General features: G+C 37.7%; 1 long non-coding RNA gene across 1 annotated transcript; it reads right to left on the minus strand.

The window, feature by feature from the left end:
• Positions 1–13,066: 13,066 nt before the first annotated feature.
• LOC106380596 lies at positions 13,067–15,770 on the minus strand. The gene is made up of 2 exons (XR_001276373.3): positions 14,070–15,770; positions 13,067–13,774 (listed from the first exon to the last, which is right to left on the minus strand). It is a non-coding gene; the product is annotated as an uncharacterized LOC106380596 (long non-coding RNA).
• Positions 15,771–17,986: the final 2,216 nt, after the last annotated feature.

A 17,986-nucleotide genomic window follows, 5' to 3' on the forward strand; every position in this document is an offset into this window, starting at 1 on the left:
TTAATAATTAATTTATTTTGACAATAATTATGAAGTTTTATATTCAATGTGACATGTGAATTTATAATTGGCTCCTGTAATTGTATATTCCATTCCCTACCAGCATGAGACCGCGTGTGTTTCAAAACTTAGATTACCAATGTACCGGACTTTTGGTTTCCTAGCTCGATTATGCTCAGTGTTTTTTTTTTTTTTGGTTTTGAAACTTTTTTATCATTATTTTTTAGAGACTGTCACTGGTTCATAAATTCTAGATATTCATGAATTATATAGGATTTATAAGTTCTACGGATGAAAAGTTAAATTGATTATGGTTATGTTTGGTTATACTCGATTAGGTTTAGTTCGATTTCTACATTCATCTATGTAAGTCACATCTATTAATTGGCTGGTCGATTTTGTCTCAAGTGGAAGGAAGGCGTGTTAGATTGATATTTCATTACATGTGCTTACCCGTTTTCTCTTCAACAAATTCTAACGTTTATCTATACTTCTTATGATTATACGCCTGACTTTTTCAATTAATTACAAAAATTTCTATTACTTTTTTCAATTGTTTTTAATGATTTTCGGAAATTAAAAGCCCAACAAATTAGAAAGTAACATGTTTCTGTCCAACTAAACAAAACAACCTAATAATTTAAACAATTTATCTATCATTTAAGCATATTTCGTGTATGTTTACTAACTCATCCATATTCGTTTGTGTTCTAACCTTATACCCTAAAACTCTATTCAAACTTTATCTATATTCAAACCCTATTAACACCATCAAAAACCCGTTGTCCAAAAAGCTATACCAAATATATTAGAGTTTATTATAATGCATATGTCTTATTTAAAATTTTCTTATACGAAGTTGTCAAAATATATTAAATATTATCTTTCAATAATATTAATTATACTATTATAGTATAGGGTTAGCATATTTTAAAATCATTGGTTTTCAATGTTATTGACCTTTTAAACAGCCAATAATATTTAAATAATTAAGTATTTATATTTACCAAATTTGGTATATAAATATAAATATAAAACGTAATAAATAGAAACTCATAGATTTTCGGATTCAAATCAAATAAATTCCAAGAATATTCTCTATAACATCCATTTTTGTAATTGCTACATACAATAAATTCAAAAGATAATATATAGAAACAAGATTTTCCGATTTAATTAAATTAACTTGATGAACATGCAGATAATATATTATGTTTGATATGGTAACTGAATTTTCCGAATACTAATCTTAAAAGATAGAGATATTCGATAATAAAAAGAAGATCTCCAAACTTTCTCTCTGAGTTTCTCCTAAAACCTAAGCATTCTCTTTTGTCGGTTTTAGGATACTTAAACTTGTTTTGGGTTGGGATATAGAAAAAAAAAGTTGGTCGTTAATTTGTAAGCCCAACTTACCAGTAACCCTTCATTATTTTTGATCCTATAGACTTTAAAGCTCAGTTTTTACTTTTTTATATTCGTTAACATAAACATGGATAATTTTTGTTTTCATTAAAAATGGTTATTTTTATGAATTAATTTTAAAATGGTTCTGATTTTGTATTATAAATGTTAATTTTAAAATAAAAAATCCTGATAATTTTCGAAAGTTATTATATATTGTAAGAGTTTTAAATATAATTTATTTTCATTATTAAAATCAACTTCAATATAAATAGATTTATAAACGATAAGAAATATTACTATGTAAGATATGTATTTCTCAATACAACGAAATCACAAGAATATTATATGTTAAATATTTAAATTTAGCCGATTTTGTTCTAAAAATACAAAAATGTAATTTTTAACTGTATTATCGAAAAAAAGGTACTGAACCAGCACCAAATTAAACTCGAAACTTTATCGAGTTTTGAATATTTTTATCCCAATCAAACTGAGAGCTAAACTAATTAATCCGAAACCAAACCTAAATTCACAAATAATCGAACGGTCCCTATATTTTTTTATTTGAAAAAAAAAACAAAATCACAACCGAAACCAAAAACAAAAAAAAAATTAGTGAATAAAAATATTATAAAACTTATAAACTTCTTTTTTTTAATCAAACCATAGATTACCTAGAACATAGCAGTCATACAACAAAAGATGCAGAGGAGGAAATTGAGTGCAAAGCTGTTTTACCAAGAGAGTCGGCTTGAACATTTGCTAAATGCGGGATATAAATAAAAGAGATAGAGGTGAAAGATTGTGCCAACATGGTGATGTCATGGAGCACACTTTTCAGGACCACATCTTGCCCATGAGACGTTAATAGCGAGATGAGAATCTTGGAGTCATAATACATGTTGATGCTACTGACATGAGAGGATACTGCAGTAACAAGTGCAGCTTTAACCGCCAATGCTTCAGCCACTAGAACCAAAGACACAAAACGCCGGTGAGAGGAAGAGCTTTCAATGAAAGAGTTGGTAGGATCACGGAGATGCCAACCCATTCCACAATTTCCAGACAAGGAGTCCCAGGCTGCATCAGAAAAACAAGACCAAGTATAGGGATTAGCAACTGGTATATTTGAGGCCGTAGAGATACCCACACACTGCATCAGAAAAACAAGACCAAGTATAGCTCAGGCGATTCCTTTAATGAAGTCTTTAAAGGAATCATCTGAACTGCCTTCCAAGCTCGCGCATCTTGAATAGCTTTGAGCACCGAGTACTGTTCTGAAAACAATTTATTCTCAAACACCAACTTGTTTCTATTGGTCCAGAGGACCCATAAGATCCAAGGGTGAAGAGGTGTATTTCCCAAGCCCAAAGGAGGAAGAGAGATCACCCTATGACAGTTGCTTAGGAGGGAAGCAATTGAGTTTGTGCCAAGCACATCCGGTTTAAACATATACAAGGGACAAGCTCCCATACTTTAGTAGCAAAAGGACACTGTAGGAGTACAGGAAGTTCAGTTTCGTGAGCTCCGCAGCGTTTACACACAGGATTCACCGTCATGCCTTTGTTTTGTAACAGATCCCACCGGTAAGGCTTCATTATTAGCTTTCCACAAGAAGTGCTTGATCTTTGGGGATGTATCAACCTGCCACACACACTTCTTCCAGTTGAATATATGATCTTCCAGTATCCCATTATAGAGCTTCGCTATCGCATAGCCAGACTTCGTCGAGTAGATACCCAAGGCATTTTGGTGCCAAACGCGCTTGTCAGGTGCTCCCATTGCACTTGGGATCAACTTTCGAATGATCTCCTCATACTGAGGTAGTACTTCCCGTATCTTTGTAGCATCCCAGTCATCAGATCCAGGAAGGATAAGCTTATCAACACACCACTCTGAAGTTTTGAGGGTTGGGGGGCCGACTGGTGATAGAGGTTCAGTAGTAGATAACCACGATTCTCTCTGGTTGTTGACTCTTGTACCAGAGCAAATAGTGTTAGGTTTTCAGAGTTCATGCTGTGTGTGTGAGAAGAAGCCACTAAGGGAGAAATGAGAGCTTAAACTGAAGAGAGAAAGGTCTAGTGAAAACAATATGAACTTGGACATAAACAAGAGATTTAGAGAGATTAAGAGATTTAAGTATAAGAAAGGGAGAGATTAAGGGATTCTTATCTAAGAACACACTTTGTATTATGAAGGAGGAGGGAAAATCCCCCTCTCTCTTTAAGAGAGTTACAAAATGTCCATACACATGGCTTATATAAGCTTTACATGTTTGCGACATTAGAAACCTAAATCTAATGGATAGAAATGACTTGAGAGGAATGGATGGCTAGGATGGAGTTTTCTTGTTTGCAATCTGAGTGAATTGATCTGATTGGAGTAGAGAATGCTGGCTGGTGATTGGTTGATTCAAACTGGTCAAGCCAAGGGCTGGCTCCTGATTGGTTCTCTTAAGACTCCCATGAACCTTGTTCACAAAGATGGCTAGATACATGGTCCAAGATGCTCCTTCTTTACACCTTTGGACATGCTGTCTTTTGGAAACACTTGGACAACGCCCTCTCTCCTCCTTATCCATAAATGGTCACATTTCTCTTGGATAAGGTTGCCTGATTGCTGGACAAACCGACGCCCTAAGATTGCACTAGTTCTGGTCGGCCCGGGTGAAGTACGGTCGATGGTATGGACCGCCTGTCCGTACCTCACCCTATATTTGCACAACTCTCCCAACTCCTTAAATAGTTGAACCTGACTTGGTTTGGGTCGCCCTAAGCTTGTACGGTACGTACAATGCCTGTACCGATGGTCGACCCTATTTCACCACTCTTCAAGCTTGAAACCTTGAAGAACTTCCTCATTAAAAACCTCACCAAGGAAAACCCTTTGGGACAAAACCTTGATGAGGGAAAAAGAGTAGAGCCTTCAAGGCCTAGGGATTGGCCAGTGATCCTATATGCCTTAGTATCACTGAGGTTTAGGCACATACGCTCTGGATCACGGCCTCTTCACTTCACCACTCTTCTTGGACTTCTTCTCGAACTCGATTTGTGTCTTCCCTTCTCTCATGGCTTCTCGCCATCTCCATCAGGTAAGATCACGCCCACTTCATTGAGAATCCAAGTAAGGTACCTGATACATCATTCCACAAGTGTATCAGTTCTCAGGAGATAAACCTATCATGAATGTATATAAAGAGATAAAGATCAGGTTTACTCCCTTGTATAAATGATGAGGAGTGGCTGCTCTTCACACGCCACTTGAATCCCTGACTTGATGAGCTTAACAGCTCCTTCTCTTATCATGCAAGCTCATCCACACTCCCCCTCAAGCTTGAGACCGAGTATAAGGAAGGTCCAAGCTTGATGGTGAGCGCATGATAGCTCCATGATAAGCCTTGTGGAGAGCACCTCCTTCTCTTTCAGACTTGATGCTTGAATCTTCCACTACATCACCATTGCACTGAGGAGATACCTCAGCCCACTCTCCAAGCACCTCACACTAGCTTGTTGAGTGACTTTCTTCTTCCCTCCACTTCGGCTGGATCATTCCATGAACAGCTTGCAATGGCCTTAAGTAACACAGGTCATTGAGCAACAGAATCATCAGGTGGCTCACTTTGCTCCCCTCCTCAAGCTTGGATTGAGTATGGGTCCAAGCTTGAAGTGAGCCTCGGTGAGCCTTAAGATCAGGAGCACAACATCTCATGGACTACGCTTCAACCACTGATCAACCCTTCCCTTTATCTCCAATGCCTTCTGGTCACCAGTCTCCTCCAGACTTAGGTGATGACCACTCGCCTTGTGTATCCACATACACCCCAGCGACCATTCCCAATGGGTAAAGTCTTCCTCTTCTACTTGGATTGATGATGGACAAAGATCACATCATGTGGACCTGAAACATCACTCAAACTCCAGCAAAGATAAGACACAAGCATTGGGATCAATCTTTGACTAATCATCGTTTGATCTCTAATGTCACAAGCTATGCAACAGATTGAAACAAGCATTATCAAGTTCACATCTTTGCAAGCAATCTCTCTAAGTACAAGCAAGATCAAATCAGATTCAAGACAAGCTACTTAGGCATTCTAACTTCTGCCTTAACTACATTTAGACTTGAATCTAAGTGTATCAATCTAAGGCAGCAGCAAGATGACAGTATGAACTAACCTTAATCAGTTTCTATTCATGAATTCAACAAGAGATAAGACAATACAATCAAGGGAAGTTTACTAAAATGACTCAAATTAATTGTGTTATTACTAGAATGACTCATATTTTTCAAAAATTATTAGAATATTTTTCTGGTCGAAATTGCCCTTATCCATAGTTATAACAAAAAAAAATATTACCAAAGTACCCTTACCATTTGGTCGTCGGCAGATTTATTTTCAAAAAAATAAATCTATCGAGTAATAAATCTGTTTAGAAAATCTGTTTAGAAAAATAAATCTATCGTTAAAGTGGTGTCAGATTTATTGCCACGATAGAGTTAATTGTACGATTTGAATAGAAAACAGATTTTTAAGAATATGTCTGGCGAATGAAGTGGTAGATTTGTTACAAATGATCGATTTTTGTGGTCAGCTTGCTTTCTCATGTACCGACTTATTTTCTTATGTACGACTTGTTTTTTTATGACAGATTTATATATCCGACTTAAAATGGTTGGTAGATTTTTAATTTTGTTATAAACCAAATGATGATCAACCATGGACCAGCCCGTACTGCAGGCCCAATCCGGGACATGATAAAGGCAACCAGAGACTATGTGTTTATCTAGTATATATTCCATGTATATCTGTAACATAGTGTTTATCCTTATCCTTATCTTGTTAGGATAAACATGACCTTATGACGGTCTAATACCTTGTATATATATGGACCTTCTGGTCGACAGTAATGAGAACAGAAGTATTTTCCCCAACACTTCATTCACAACACGTTATCAGCATGATAGACTCCAAAACCCTTAGACAAAACCTAACCTAAAATCCGTCACACATAAACCCTAATTCAGGCGCAACTTAAGATCGATCTATCTCTCAAACCCTGAGGAACCAGACGACGAGCCACATATCAAATTGAAGCTCTTGATGAGACGAATCCATCAACGAAAACCGTTCGTCGATCCGATCTCAGACGAGCCCACACTCGCAGAAACAATACACGGCGCCATCTTGGTCTTTTGGAACCCTAATTCCGAAAAAACCCCAAATTGTTCTTGCTTGCGTTCCGGCTTACAAACACCCGATCAGCTCCAGTCCTAAGGTGTTCCTGATCCTAGATGACCTCAGTTTCCAGTTCACATCACAGCCAGCTTGAGTTCCCAATCAACCCGCTCGCGAACTCAAGAAGAAGACGCGTCTCGCCTCAGCACGCGACAGTTCCAGCTCGTCCCATCTCGTGTCCGTTCGAGGTTCTCTTGGTGGTCCGGGTTCTACAATCTGCAAAACAAAGGTAATCCTAAATTCTGAGAACATGAATCGAACCTGATTGTTTGTAAAGATTGAAACCCTAAAAACTAATCTCTAAGATGAAAGCCTTAAGACAAATAGATCAAACCCTAAAAGAGTAAATCGGAGCTCGAATAAGTCCGGTCCCCTAAACCATAATTCGAGATTGATCTATTGATCAATTAAAATCAAAGTCTTAATGATTTTGAATCTCAAATCAAACTCTCTTGATCAAAGATCGAAGTTTTTGAAATCCCCTGAAACCCTAATTTGGAAAAACGATTTTAAAATTGTTTGATTTGAAATTTGATTGTTTGTTTGATCACCTAGAGATATTGATTGTTTAAACTCGAATCTGTATTGCTTGACATGTTTAAACTAAAAATCCTAATTAAACTTGATAAAGATCTTGATTATATCATCTCATGGCCGTGTGGCCTTATTGCTTTCATAATCGAATTTGATCATACCTAATTGATTGCAATTGAACCTAGATATTACTCTAAGGATGACATTGAATTGAACTAAATAGCCGTGTGGCTCCTACTTGGCCGTAAGGCATATACCTTGGCCGTGAGGCATTGTTTGAAAGTTTAAATGTTTAAAACTCTAAATCTCGTTTTAAATCTTAAAAGGCCTTGAAACCTTAAATCTTAAAACCGAATCCTACTAGTGTTTAAATCAGAAACCCTAGGATTGATTAAGGATTTCTTGCATACATATGAATCTGAATATGGATTGCATTCATACTGTTTAAATAAGAATCGACCAGCATGTAGTTTATACAATCTTGAAACCGGTTGCATTAGATATAACTGCATGGCCGAGTGGCTTGATGAATTGATCGCACCATGGTCATTTCTAGATTGATTGTTTTTCATAAATGCGTAAAAACATGTTTGTGGCCGAGCTTGTTAATATATCTTGCGGCCGCATGATCACATTGTGAAACTCAATTTTAAATGATGATGTGATTCAGATGTCGAAAATCTCAAACAGAGAAATATTCAGTCTCTAAACTCTCTAATCTAAACCTTGTGTTTGAAAAAAGAGGACCTTAAATATGAAAAATACATTGATCCACACCTTAAACAGTATGGTTTTAAGAAAATGCATCATTTAGAAAAATTTTTTCTTTTGGTCCTTGTGTGGCATTGATATGAAGCATGAAAAAATTTCAAAAAGATTACTTGTTTAAGACCTGTTTTGAATAATGATTTCAGATGTCGAGTTTCATACCCTCAGATTACAAACCCCTTGATCTCTCTGGAGATAATTATCTTGATTGGGCTATAAATACTTCAGCCGTCTTGAAGTCTAGAGGACTTGGGAAGTGCATCAAGTATGGCAATGACACCCTTGCGTGTGAAAGACACAGAGCTATAATGATTATGCGACACCATCTCTGTGAGGACCTAAGAGACGAGTTTGGATATGTTAATGATCCTCATAATCTCTGGTCATTTTTGAATCCTAGATTCTGTGAGCCATTGTTGCACGAATCCAAGAAAAAATGGGAAGCTCTAAGGTTCCAGGATTATGAATCCGTGGACAATTATCACTCTGATCTTATGAGAATCACCTATAGTCTTAGACTATGTGGTGAATTGGTAACAAACGAGGATTTGTTAAACAAAACTCGTGACACATTCCATTCAGAGGAAGTGTTGTTATCACATCAGGCCAAAGGTTTCACCACCTATTATGACCTGTTCTCATATTTATTAGACATTGAGCAAAAGAAGCAGAAAAGGATGGATAACATCAGACGGTTTAATGACATCATGGAGATATATTATGAAGTACTAGACAGTGAGATGAAAATCCCTGAAGCTAATAAAGCCACATTTGATAAGAATAGATCTGAGGAGGATTCCGAGTGGACACTCATGGACCATGTGGTCGGATTATACATTGAATAATTTTCCGACATTCTGATTTTATGTTTTCATATTTGATTTGATTTATTTGTTATTCATTTATGTTATTGAAATAATAAAAACGATTTTGTTTTTATATATTATCTTGCTTGGTCTTGCTTGATGATTCTTGATTAAATAACAAATAAAACCTTAATAAAAGGATAATCAGTCCACTGATAGTTGATTTCATGCATGGTTTAACTTTACCTTGATTGTATAGGTTTAACTTTACCTTCCTGCAATCACATAAAATCAATTGTTGGGTGTAGACTAATGAGTCAGTTCACTGATAGATTGATTTCTCGCATAGATTTAACTTCATCTTGATTGTATAGGTTCAACTTTACCTTCCTACAATCACTTGAAATCAATTAATTGGTACTGACAAAGGCAAAAGACACGACATTATTCAGACCCATTGAGTTATAAAGATTTATAACATTCTACATTGAACCAGTGAGCAAAGAAAATACGATTCCTTTCAGAGTTTTGAAAAATCGCCTGAAAGCATTATGAATGCCTATACCCATATTTTCTACTGATTTATTCTATGCTAAGGATCAGTATGAAAGAGGCATAAAGCCATGGTAACCAGTATGGTTCACCACGAAATAAACACTTATGGCATGACCAGATTAGCCATCTTGATCCAAAACATGATGAAAAATTAATTAAGGCACAAAAGAAATCCCATAAAATCTCACAATGTGTTATAAGTACACAAAAGGGAAAATCACTAAAATAATTAAGGCTCCACTGTCCTAAGCACTACGAAATTATGAGTATGTTCATGAGGGGGAGAGAGGACTAAAACCCACAGTCCATGATCATATCATAAATTCGGATTCCATGGTTTACAACCATAATATACACGGCTGGAAAGCTTTAAAGCCCTCACTAATGGTACATCACCCACGTCCAGCCTAAAGCTTAAGGACATTATGTATATAAATATTGATTTACATCAGGCCATACATGTAAGCATAGACATTCCCACCTCTGAATGATTAAGGGTCATAAACCAGACATATACACAAACCATCTTAAGAAAATACGAATATTCCACCACATATATGTGTGCCATTTAAGATGGAACCTCAGATGAGGATTGGGAATATATATTAGATAAATAAGACTTCCTCCACGAAACTATAATGTATCTTGTGCCAAACATGGATGATTTAATCAAGTGGCCAAGAACACAGATTACAAAAGATAGTAATCTGATTATCCAACTTTGAAAGGAGAAAGTTATCAGGCTGATAAAGAATAAAGAGTAAAAGAGAAATATAATGGTATCAACCATAGTTGTCTTGGCAAGATCCTCAGACCAAAGATTATGATCTAGACGTTCTAAAAGAATATGATCAAAAGATATAAAAGCTAGCAGAAATATATGCCAGACACACTGACCCGAAAAGAAAAAATGACTATGTCATACCAGCTTAAGCACCACGAATTAGATGTCTAAGAGATACAATCAAGTTGCTACAATGTCTATTAGAGATAGACAAATAAGCTCCAAATAATAAGGAACCTCGGAAAGTAATGAAAGGTGCTCAGAATCGTACAAATCCGAGTTCATAAGAGAAACCAGTTCAGACAGAGAAATAAGGTTGCGCAACCACACATCTAAGGTACCAGACCATGTAGTTTGGGACGCCAAACTGCAAGGTATAAAGGTCTTGGATAATAAGATCTCAAAATCTAATTAGATCATGTCTGAAACAGTATGAAACTAAAGATAAAGAGTGTTAACACCAAAGATATATTTACATACATAAGAGCTCATAAAAGATTGTAGTACTTGGGATTTGAAGGATATAACCTGAGGATCATGAACCCACGTAGAGTACTCATAAAACCTATATAGGGACGTGGGGTGTTCAAAGAATTCAAAGTAATTATAAGACAGATGGGCGTAGTAACCATGTACATACAGAAAAACCATCTAAGAAAGAAACCAGTGAATGGATCTTGTGAGATAAGAAATTCCGTGAGATTAAAGGACATGACCACATGTTATAGTGTGGCCATGTTCCTTCTAAATAACGTTCAAGTATAGCTTGATTACACAAGGATACTCACAAGGACCAAGGAACAATTTATAAAGAGATATGCTCCTATATGGTGGATGCTACTACAGAAAATCAAGTTTGATTTTGTCTGGATATTTACTAAAGAAATAATGGTGTAGTAAGCAGCAAATGGATCACTGGATAAAGGTATCAACGTACCATAGAAATATGAGAAAGAAATTCTCATAGAACAAGCTTTGTTCCTAAGTTGTTTATGGATTGTAATATACAGCAGCTGTAAGTAATATGAAAGACTAAGTATTTACTTAGTGCAGTCAGTCCATACAGAAAATATTATAATTTCTTGTGATCATAATAAAGATCAACTGAGAGAAAAAGGTTTAATGGTTCAAAGGTTCAATGATACAAGTTATCGATTGATTAAACAGGCTATGTTTTACATATGGAAAGTCTGTAGAAAAATCATAGCCGTGTGTGTGTGTGTATGATTAAGTCAGCACGCCTAAGTGAGAACCATAAACCAGGATAGTGACCAGAAGGATGTCTGGTCGTGGCTTAATGATTATAAGCATTGCTAAAGCAAGAAAAGATCGATAACCATGTACAAAGGACATGAGTGTATAACTGCGAATTCATTGTGTGATGAGTTTCATTGCAGCAAATAATTATTGATGGTATGACCTTAGACACTCATGATTATGAACGAATATAGACAAGGTCTATAGCTCAACATGGATCGACAAAAGAAAATAAAGAATGATTGGTTACAATGGATAAAGCCATTGGCACATACGAAGAGATATAAGTCTGAATGAACGAAAGATATGAAGTAAAGTTGTTCGTATGTGTTATGGGTCTATGACTCAATATATATTGAATGTCCACGTTTTGGGAAAGCCATATAACCAAAGAGAATCCGTGGGACATGAAAAAGGACATGCAAGTAAAGTTTTATTGCAGATTATAAAGTCCATCCGAGCACCGTTTGAAGCACCATCAGTTCAACCAAGACATGGAGTGATCAGCAGCAAAGATGTACATCCTGACCACATCTTAATGGAGTTCCAAAAGACATACCAACGTCCAAGACTTACAAGTTCATTCAAGGAGAATCCAGCTGATCATCTTCACCAAGTCATAGGCAACTTCAACGTTCAAGAAGACTCGGATACCAGATGGGAATGCGTCTACTACAGTGATGCATTCATCTGGGGGAGTTCATGTGTTGTACTCTTTTTCATGTCCTTGGTTTCCCATTTTGCCACATTGGTTTTGGGGTTTTTCAGGAGAGGTTTTAATGAGGCAACATTAAGCATGCAATGAACCTGTACCGTATGTGTCGATCAAGGGGGAGTGTTATAAACCAAATGATGATCGACCATGGACCAGCCCGTACTGCAGGCCCAATCCGGGACATGATAAAGACAACCAGAGACTATGTGTTTATCTAGTATATATTCCATGTATATCTGTAACATAGTGTTTCTCCTTATCCTTATCTTGTTAGGATAAACATGACCTTATGACGGTCTAATACCTTGTATATATATGGACCTTCTGGTCGACAGTAATGAGAACAGAAGTATTTTCCCCAACACTTCATTCGCAACAAATTTTACGTGGTGGCAGACTTTTTGACAGAAATCTTGGTTTGTATAAACCAAACATAATTTAATGTTAAATTAAATCCAGTTTATCTTAATTTCGAATCTGGTTTATTTTTAGTGTTATTCAGATCAGAATTAGGTCTAATTTTTTTTGGTATTGTCGTCATCTCTTTCATCCCTCTTTTCTTTTTTTATCAAGTTGGCTTCCTTTGTAACCATCATCATTTCAAATGGCTTCCGTTGTTGCAGAGTTTTAGAGAGTTGAAGTCTCGGTATACATTATATAGGCTAATTTTTTTATCCCTTTCGTTCATTCTACCGTAAAACTCGCATGTCCTTTTGTGGTGTCTGAACTTCGACAATGACCTTTGAATGTCCAGATATTAAAAGTAACTACTGCACTAACTCTTGTCGCAGTCGCATGAATGAGTATAATTCTTTGTAGGAATATTTGATTGATGATTACTCCCATATATTCTGCACCATCTGACCCAAATAGCAAATGTCAATGCTCACTATCACAATTCGATTGATGGTGACAACTTCATCATGTCCTTGCATATGTTTATTGAGTGCCCACACTGATTTTAATCTCTTAAATTGCTCCGTTATATCAAGTTGGAATGAAAATTATTGTATTAAAAGGGGAGAAAACAACTCCATCATGATCAAACTTTATTAGTAAAAGTAAAGTCAAAACCCTAAGTACATGAAGTTTGTCACAACTCATAAGTAATAGATAAGACTTTTTACAGCTTGTGGAGTTCATCTTTGAACTTGGCCTTTATTTTCTCCCTCTTTATCTTGAGAGCAGCTGTGCTAGTCCCGACTCTGATGTCCACGGCTCCGGCAATAACTTTATCTTTGCTGGAATTTCAAACTTTTCTAGCTTTGCCGCCTTGGTAAGAGATTGTTGAACCTCGTTTACTGCATCACCGTTCTCGCATAGCTCAGAGAAGTCGCTGTATTTAACTCCTGCTTGCTCTGCCCCATTTCTCTAATGCTCTATATGATGCTACAACAAGAGCTACATAGTAGCTGTTCATTGGGTCTGTGTGTACCATAATGTTGTCAACGTAATTACTTGAAAGAAAGCTGCCTCTGCTCAACTACCTTGTAAACCTCATCGGTTTTTGCTTGATTGTTGAAGTAACCTGCTGTTACACTGTTATCACCAGCCACAATCTCCCCTCGAGGCATTGGTTTGTCTGAAACATCCATGTAATTCACGTAACAAAAACAAACTTACACACCAACCACATTGAGTGAGTAAATCAAAGCATCCTCTCCTAAGGAACCATTGATAGTAACGCCAATTATGTTCTGTCTGAAACATCCCTATAATTCACAAACAAAAGCAAATCAATTTCATCAGTTAAGTAACGCACAAAACTCAATCAATTACCTGAAAGCGATAAACCACTCATCTGTAGAAGTAAGTTCTTTACATCAAACAGTGAGAAAAAAACACAATATGACTCATAACCAAACTCTATAAACCCGAGGTAGAGAAACACAATAGTACAGGAAAATGGATGAGAAAATTGGGAAATTTAGGGTTTTTTGAAATCTAACACTCATTTAAACAATAAATGATAATAAAAACTTAGAGTTGCATTGTTTTAGGACTTACAGGTTCAATTTTCTTAGATTCAAAGGTGGATTTTGACAAAAGTGAAATCGGATTTAGGGTTCTTTTTGTATGACAGACGACGGCGAGTTGAGGTGGAGATGACAAAACGGAATGAGCCTGTCCCAGAGGAGAGCTCACCGGAGACGGAAGTGAAGAGAACCCTCCTTCGTCTTCGACGTTTCTTTCGTCGGAGAGGATAATGAGAGATTGAGAATTCTTTTTAGGGGAAAAATAAAATAATTATCTAATATGAAAAGAAATTTCAAAAAAAAAAAGTGAATATGAAAAGGAAGGATGAGTTTTTAGTACTTTCATTAGTCACCTGAGTTAGTCTAGTAATTGCAAAAGTTTATGAGTTATTCTAGTCATTTCAAGTATAATCAGATTCATTATAAGTAATTTCTCTACAATCTATCACACATTCATTTATAACTGAGGCAAAGCATTACTTATCATCAATCAACATCAGACAATGCAAAACCTTAAGTGATTTCAGTTTAATGAAAGCTAATAAGATTTAGACAGTTTCTAACATCCTAGCACAATCATAACCAAACCGGGCAAGCATTTCATTTCTCAACATCAAACAAGACTCAATAGCATCCTGGGACTAAACAAGTCAATATTATCAAGCATTGTCAGTCATTAACCCACGAATTGAAACACAACACAACACACAACCAGTTTCAATCACAAGCTCATATCAAGAAGGTTTAGGATTAGCTTACAACCAAGGAACCTGAGCTGGTTCCTTGAGCCTCCTTGATAACAGGACACGACTCTGGTGGATAAGAGAGCTGGATCGTCACCCAATACCCTCTCCTTTTGTTCATAACCTCCTTCTTGAAACAACAACTCAAAAGGCTCCACCTTTCTTCACAGCCCCAAGTCACCAACTTCAGGAACAAGGGGAAAGCTTTCTTCTTGAATGGTTTCAGCTTGGACCAGAGTTGAGCCACACCTTTAATGGACATGAGAGAAGGGGAACGACCACGAGACACCACCATAGCTTCAAACACATTCTTCTTGAAGAGAGAGAACCAGCTGGACAAGTCTTCTATGGTTTGGATTAGAGATGAGACTAGTCTTGTGATGTATATGCGGAAGCTGGAACCAAGTTCTGATGAACCTGGCTCTGATACCATGTTAGGTTTTCAGAGCTCAGGCTGTGTGTGTGAGAAGAAGCCACTAAGGGATAAATGAGAGCTTGGACTGAAGAGAGAAAGGTCTAATGAAAACAGTATGAACTTGGACATAAACAAGAGATTTAGAGAGATTAAGAGATTTAAGTATAAGAAAGGGAGAAATTAAGGGATTCTTATCCAAGAACACACTTTGTATTATGAATGAGGAGGGGAAATCCCCCTCTCTCTCTTAAGAGAGTTACAAAACGTCCATACACATGGCTTATATAAGCTTTACATGTTTGCAACACTAGAAACCTAAATCTAATGGATATAAATGACTTGAGAGGAATGGATGGCTAGGATGGAGTTTTCTTGTTTGCAATATGAGTGAATTGATCTGATTGGAGTAGAGAATGCTGGCTGGTGACTGGTTGATTCAATCTGGTCAAGGCAAGGGCTGGCTCCTGATTGGTTCCCTTAAGGCTCCCATGAACCTTGTTCACAAAGATGGCTAGATACATGGTCCAAGATGCTCCTTCTTTACACCTTTGGACATACTGTCTTTTGGGACCGCTTGGACAACACCCTCTCTCCTCTTTATACACAAATGGTCACATTTCTCTTGGATAAGATTGCCTGATTGCTGGACAAACCGTCGCCCTAAGGTTGCACTAGTTCTGGTCGGCACAGGTGAAGTACGGTCGATGGTACGGACCGCCTGTCCGTACCTCGCCCTATATTTACACAACTCTCCCAACTCCTCAAATAGTTGAACCTGACTTGGTTTGGGTCTCCCTAAGCTTGTACGGTCCGTACTATGTCCGTACTGATGGCCGACCCTATTTCTGCACCATCACCTACTCTCCTCCAAATGATGTCTAAGTATGTCTAAGTCCCTCATGGACTTGGTCTTAACTTTGCACACCTTATTTGGATACTTCTGGACACTCCTTAACACTCCTAAAGTCTTGACAGACAATCTCCGGAGGTCTTGCCCTATTCTTCCTCAAAACCCAAACTCAACCCAACTCCTCTTTTCGCACCGTTTCTTTCTTCAAGTCAACAAATAGACCACTCAAGTCCTTTTGCCAGGAGATCACGTCCAACTAACAGTCCACACAAGCAATGGGACGCATTTAAGAGGGGGTGCGCATCCAGAAAGGAGGATTGAACACAGTATTTCCCCAATAACATCTTCGCTAACAGAGAGTTCGGATTTTTGAGAATTCTCCAGGAAAGCTTTGTTAGCAAGGCATCGTTGAACTGAACAATTTCCTTAAACCCCAGCCCGCCTGCACTCTTAGGCTTTGAGAGTTTCTGCCACGAAACCAACACATCTTTTTAATTCCCGGAGATGCGTCCCACCAAAATCTCGTAAGCACATTTTGTATCTGTTTACACAACGATAAGGGAAGTTTGAAACAGGACATGGAGTAAGTAGGCATGGCTGCCAGCACAGATTTCAACAGAATCAGTTTCGCAGCACCGGACAAGAATCTGGAGGTCCAGCTATGCGATCGACCAGTGACGCAAAGATATCTCGCTTCTTTCTACTAAAGTGCTCCGGGAGACCTAGATACTTTCCAATGCCACCGTCATTCAGAGAAAGGAAAGCAAACGAATCGAGAGACACTTCATATAAAAAAACCTTCACCGTCTTTCGGAGGTTCCAGAGTGAGATGGAGCAGGAAAGATTCAAAGTGTTGAGAGTTAACGAACAACTGCCAAGGAGCCACCACCTCTCAAGTTGCTCGCTTTACCTCACGTCGTAGCTAAATTGAGGCAACATCAGCAGCTACATATCTCGACCCAAGACACGCCTCCAAGACAGAGAAGACCTCTAGAGCTCACTAAACACTGAGAGTAGTAACCGGAAACTCCGCGGAGGGACACAATAACCACCTCTGTAGCCGGACGACACCACCATTTGGAAGCATAGAATCTTAACTTCACCGCAACGGACAACGAACCTGAAGCGAGATCTGAGGATTTGAAAACCAGATCTAAGACTTGAAGCGCCTAAAAGCCAACTGCAATCTCCATAAGCCTCAACTGCGGCCTCGCTGTGGGATCAAAGGAAGCAAACGTCGCTGGTTTAAACTCCTCTCGAGCAGAGATCTGGCCGGAAACCGAAACCTTAACTCAGAACCAAAAATATATCGACCAGGAGAAAAAAATATGGAGGAAGAGCAAAAGGAAAATGAGGAAGAGAGAGAACAAGAGAGACTCCAGCACCGGCGGTGACGCTCACGCGCTAGCCGGATGTTGGAGCTCTGATGATGCACGCACGAAGGTGGAGAGATTAGAGAGAGAAAGATTTTTTGAGCCAATCCATGGAAGCTTTATACGACATTCACCTTTCTAAGAGCATCTCCAATGGTGTTACCACCGTTGGAGTCCTTATGATTATTAAACAAATTATTTTTTTTTTAGAATAGTTAAGGATTCTAATCAAAATAATATGTCCAATGGTGTTTCCAAATTTGGGGTCGTTAGCAATAATTCAAAATCAATTGCACTTCTCAACACTACATAGAAGACACATACACACACAAACTCTTTGTTTCCTCTCCTCTGATCAGTGTGATCACCACGGTACATTCAAGAAGGGACCGTATACACAAATTAAGAAACAACAAACCTTTCCCAAGTTTGAACGATAAGAGTGGGATGCAAACCTGCTGTCTTTGCTACCACCGGTTTTTTCATCAACCACTTAACCATGTTTGGTTTAGCAAGGTTGATCAGGTGCTCACATTCTTCATTGGTCTAAAAAAACAGAAATGAAAG

This window comes from Brassica napus, chromosome C7 (assembly GCF_020379485.1).
Source record: "Brassica napus cultivar Da-Ae chromosome C7, Da-Ae, whole genome shotgun sequence".
Classification (NCBI taxonomy): domain Eukaryota; kingdom Viridiplantae; phylum Streptophyta; class Magnoliopsida; order Brassicales; family Brassicaceae; genus Brassica; species Brassica napus.